A 6,087-nucleotide genomic window follows, 5' to 3' on the forward strand; every position below is an offset into this window, starting at 1 on the left:
CTGATGTATTCTTATAAAAAATGTGAATACGGGTAGTTGTCCTCATCACCCAAGTCTTCTCTTGATTTTGGTCTCCTCTCATATTCTCCTATGGAAATTGTAACATTTAATCTAAGCTTATGGTGTATATATTTTTATAGGTATTTAAGAGCTTTTTTAACTAGTGTTTGTCATTAAGAGAAAAGATTTGTGTCTGGCAAATTTGTATTTTTCTAGCTGTACCTTTTCTCTACCCTACTTTCCTATAATTGTTTGTCTTTCACTTAATAACTCACGATTTAGCTTGCATAATATACATTTTGGCTTCTTGATTAAAACTCTATTTCAACTTAATAAATGTATGCAATGTGGATTTGGTTTTGGTTTTCTCGAAGTATAAATTGGTGATGATTATTGTTGCTATGTTTTTGTTTGATTTTATGTTAAGTGAAAGTTTATTCGTAATTCATTTTACTACTTTATTTGAATTAAAAGAGCTAGTAATGCAATGATTGAATTGAAAGGGCTTTATGATAAAACACGATGTATATATATTTAAAAAACAATTTACCCCTACACCGGCATGATCACTTACAATGTCCAATTATAGTTAAACCACTCTTGAAATAAATAAAATCGGTTCTCAATTGCTACATCTTCAAATACAATTCGTTATTCAATAAACAAAACTAGAACTTATTGATTCAAAAAATTAGTAAATATCTCAAATATTTAACCTTATCACATCAGTTGGCTATACCTACAAAAATAAGTCAACCAATAGGATAAACATTTTTCCTCATAATATTACGTGAATGGGTGGAGGCGTGCGACCCTTTTGGTGGCCACGTGTGGGCCCCACCTAATCCACATCTTTTTAAATTTTGGGCCCCATATTTTATGGAGGTCCCAAATATTTTAGAAAATATTTTATTGCATATTTTATTTAAAATATTGAAAAATTATTTTCTCTTAATTTATAAATTCAAATGACGAAAATAAAATATTAGAAGATTTACAAAAATTCAAATAAACATTATAAAAATCATATAATATAAAATTAATTAATTTGATGGGAATCGGATCCGTTAGATCTAAAAAATTATCAATACATGGGAGCACTCCACCTTCAACTGTGAATCATGATCCGCTTAGCTTTCTCAAACTGACCCTGCAGTTCCTATTACCCACAGTCCACTGTAGGAGTTCATGATTGGACCACCAAAGTCAGCCAATATACTAGAGGACGCAATCTCAGTTTATGGATTTCAGGTTCTTCCCTAGAGATAAAAATCATGGTCCTCCGGACCATGATATAATAATGACTTTATGGTGCATAGGGGTAATATCTCACACATTTACACGCTTCACCCTCCCTCATTGGTGAATTTCAAAAAGGCTATCTATGTACATGTCATGTGATGATATAACGATGAGGTTTTAGCTCTGTCTCTAAAGGTTATTCATCACACGCAAGAGTCATATAGTCCCTTAGCTCTCATCTGGGCATACTTCAACCTTATCAAGGGATAACCCACTGAATCCTTCTTGGTAGATCCCTATGCCCAGGTATCTTAGGTTTTTTCAAATCTCGGCTGGCCTAGCTCATCGAGCCTAGTCCGAGTATCAACAAATAACATTTATCTAGTATGATCTACAAAAGGACTACACTCCCACCGAGTTTATGTTCCACTATATAAAATGCTCATACAAGCTCTCATAAGACCTTTAAAGATCATATAAACCCAACATGAATGTCATTATCAATAAAGACCCTTGTCAATGCAATGACCTATAAACCTTAACCATTTGCATATTTGATATCTATGCTAAATGATTTCCTCCCTGCCAATGTAGACTTGTTTTTTGTTGGGAAGAACATATGTCTTAACGATTAACAAGCTCGAGTGAACCTTTCTATACCAAGCTAACTTGCTTATTGTTAGGAAAAACATATGTCTTAATGATTAACTAGCTCGAGTGAACCTTCTATGCCAAGCTAAGGTACTTACGACGCTCTATGTTATCTTGTTGGGTTATATACTATTGTATTTTATAATTTGATTGGGCATTCTTTGTATCTTTTGCAAATAACTTTTGATGATCAAATGCAATCGAACTCTTTGAAATTGGCTTGTTATATAGTGTTTATTTCCTTGGAAATTTACAATTAAGTTGTAGTATCTTATTATCTCTGGACTCTTTTTCTTTATAATGTAACTAGATTGTGAAAAATTGGGATTATGTACTAGTGCTCAGGTGAATTCTAGTTGTCGTTCCTTTTAATTTTGATTTAATGATTATATGAGATATATTGGTGTTTCTACTGGTAGGCTTGGGATTTAATGTTCAGTTTACTCTCACTCTTTTCATTTCCCTCTCCCTCTCCCTCCCCCTCCCCCTCCCCCTCCCTCCCTCCTCTCTGATTCCCCTCTCTTTTTACGTCCTTCTTTCTAATCTGACTTGGGATTTTGAATCTAGTAAGTGTATATTCTCTTTATTTTGATATATTTCTATGTAATTGCATCAAGGCCATTTTCTCCACGTTATTTCATTTTCTTTGTGTTTTTGGTAATCCAGTTTAGAAGTTTGAATTCAGTAATTGCATTATCTTGGATAACTTTGTCTCTCGGTTTGGCTCTCTCTCATGTAATGGCGTTCTTTCTATGAGTGTTCTTTCCTTCCAATTCATCTCTCTTATGTTTATTCGTTAAGGACATAATTTCTTTTGACATCCTTCAGTTTCTATTCTCCTTAAGTTGGTCTTTCTTCTATGTGTGACTCTCCTATTTTTCTCTATGCAATTCTTTATGTTTCTTTAGTATTTTAGCTAGATTGTGTAGTTCTCCGGTGAATTCCAATTGTGTTTCTCTTAGTATCTCGTTCTTCTAAAAAATGTGAATATTGGTTATCGTCATCAACAAAGTCTTCCCCTGATCTTAGTCTCGTCTCATAATTCCCTGTTGAAATTGTACGCTTCTAACTCTAGCCTCATGGTGCATTTGTTTCCATAGGTAATTTGGTGTTGTTGTAACTAACATTTGTCATTAGGCGTTAGGACGTGTACCTGCCTAATTTGTGTTTTTCCTGTCACTTGTTGTTAGCACCACCTTTATCTGCTCTACTTTCCCATTATTAATTGTCTTTCATTTCATAACTAATGATTTAGCCTGCCTATTGCACTTTTTGGCTTCTTGATGAAAACTCTCTTTGAAATTAATAAGTGTATGCATTGGATTTTGTTTTGGTTCTCTCAAAGTATAAGTTGTGATGATTTATTGTTGTTATGTTCTTTTTCGATTTTATGTTCAATGAAAAATTATTAATAATTTATTTATTAGTTTATATGAATTGGAACAACTAGTGATACAGTGACTTAATGCCATTATCAGTTAACACCGCAATTTATGCAATTGGCAAAGAAAATCATATGCATATTTGATATCTTTGCTACATGATTTGCGCCCTACTAAACTAATATAGACTTGCTTTTTGTAGGTCAAATCAACTGTATGGACTATTGACTTGCTGGGGTGAACCTTTTCAAGCTAAAGTACTTTGGGCGTTCACATGCTCATCTTGTTGGCTATCAAATACTATTCTACTTTGTAAGTTAGTTTGTTTTTCTTTGTCTCTTTTGCAAATAACTTTTGATGATCGAATGCAACCATGCTCTTTTAATTTAGTTTGTTTTATAGTGTTTTTCATTGTTCGCAAAATCGACCGAGTAGTTCTTACTTGGTCGAGTTACTCGGTCTAAAAATTGTAAGAAATAAAGAATTTTTATGTTTTTTATCATTTTGGCAAATAGTGAAAAGTTTTTTTGGTCATAAATACTTATTTTTGTATTTTTCATCTTTTTAAAAAAATATTTAAAAAATACCTCCAATCACAAGTTGATTTTTTAAAATCTAACTTTTTATTACTTTTTTTTAAACATCATTTTGAAAGTGTTTTGATTTATCTTACTTTAGACATACATTTCTTATTTTTTAGATTTTTTTATATTTTTTATAACTTTTAAAACCTTTTTTTTTTTTGCTACTAACTTACTTGACACTAATCGATCAAGTTATTGGGACTCGGCCCGAGTAATCGGCTCGAGCTAGGACCGATTATTTGGTCCAAGTCGCCCTTTCTAACATTGATGGTTATTTCATTGGAGATTTACAATTAAGTTCAAATACCCTCTGATCTATGTAATACTGGCACCTATTTTTGTGTTCAACTGGGCACACCAATTTTAATATTGCTAGTAATACCGCTACTTTTAGAGAATCAATTTACATGGTTTGTGACTTGAGCCAATGATTTTATGACATGGTTCCTCCCAACTTTGGCATTGGGACCCCATCAGTTGTTTATGTGCTCAGATGGGTCACCCCCAACTCTAGCGTTGCTATCCTTGGAGCTGCTAGTCATTCATGGTGCCACCTTCTAGAAGCTAGATGGGCCATCTAGGACTGTTGCTTCTAAATTGCCTGTTATATTAAGGTGGTTGTTGGCCTATTGGGGGTTTGTACTAAAGTTTGGCATTAGATTTCCGGCCCAAATGATGGACACTAAGGTTTGCGGAGCTCGGATACCAGGGTGCTGGTTTTAAGCCTAGGGTGGTCCTAGGGCTCATGGTGACTAGTCATGATCTTAAGTTTCTGGAATTTCCTCTCCGCTGGGAATGGAGTGTCTACATGGTGTGAAATAAAACAATCTTATTACAAAAGAAAGCATTCAATGTGTTGATTTTCTACTTTTGGTTTCACTTATTTTACTTCTCACAAGTATTATACTTTTCTTTATTTCCTTTCTCATATCTTTAGGTTGGTTTCACAAAAACAACTATGATAACAAAGTCGTTGCTCATAAGTACCATGTATAGATTGCCGTAGAGATAAAGAGTCCCTTTAAAACACCCAACAAAATTATACGTAAATTAAGTATCTTAGAGATGGAATTACCACGTAAATTAAGTATCATTCGTTTTGTTTTTCCAGATTAAGATGTCATTGCTTTCCTGTTTCGTATGATTGGGTTTGTTTTATATAAATAACAAAGGAATCACGATAATAAAGTTTAGTAATGAATTGTAGATATACTAAATGCAGAATCTTAAGTACCATAAAAATAGAATTATCATAAAGATACAGTCTCACCGGATAAATTCGATAAAAATAGAGCAATATACGTAATAAGTACCATAAAATTGCCACATTTTAGTTATGTCGAAGATTCACCACCAGAGGGCCTCGGGAAAATATAGAGATCATTAAAATTCAGGGAGATAAGTGGTAGAGCATGCAATATAGTAGATTTTGGAATGGAAGTGACTGAAGCTTTGATTGTGATTTTCTACATTTGACATCATTCATTACACTTTTGTCAAGTATGATCCGCCTTTTTCTATATTTTTTATGTATTATTGGGACCGCTTCATAAAATAATAAAAGAATTAAAATAGTGAAGTTTTAACGACAAATTGTGAATATGCTAGATCATAATTCTTAATTCTTAAGCACCACGAGATATAATTGCCATCAAGAAGAAGTCTAATCCGATACAATTGAAATGATATAGAGAATAAATGCCGTAAAGATAGAATTGCCACATTTGAGTTATATCAAAGATCTACCACTCGGGCCCTCCGGGAGAAGATAAAGATCATTTAATTTTTATAATGAGAAAAATTATAACATGAAAGCGAGTGGATTTCAAATTTGAAGTGAATGAAGCTCTGGATATAATTTTTGATATCATTCATTTTGCTCTTCCCGAGTATGATTTATATATTTCTTTTATATTTTCATTTGATCAAGTTTGTTTCATTAAAATAACAACGGAATGGCAACGACAAAAGTCTTAAGTGCCACAAAGATGGAATTGCCACAAAGACAGTCTCTTTGGAGATATCTGATAAACCTAGAAACATATAGATTTGGGTTGTATCAAAGATCTACCACTGAAGAAGCGCTTGAGGAAGAAGATTTTGGGCAAGAAAGAGAAGAACAAGAAAGACAATAGATTTCGAAATGGAAAATGAATGAAACTTTGAATGTCAGACCTGACATATTTCTATTATGTACAGTCTTAAGTTGAAGTATGAAATCATTTTTG

The sequence above is a fragment of the Amborella trichopoda genome, chromosome 4 (genome assembly GCF_054954075.1).
Source record: "Amborella trichopoda isolate Santa Cruz 75 chromosome 4, AtrichopodaSantaCruz75HAP2 v2.0, whole genome shotgun sequence".
Classification (NCBI taxonomy): domain Eukaryota; kingdom Viridiplantae; phylum Streptophyta; class Magnoliopsida; order Amborellales; family Amborellaceae; genus Amborella; species Amborella trichopoda.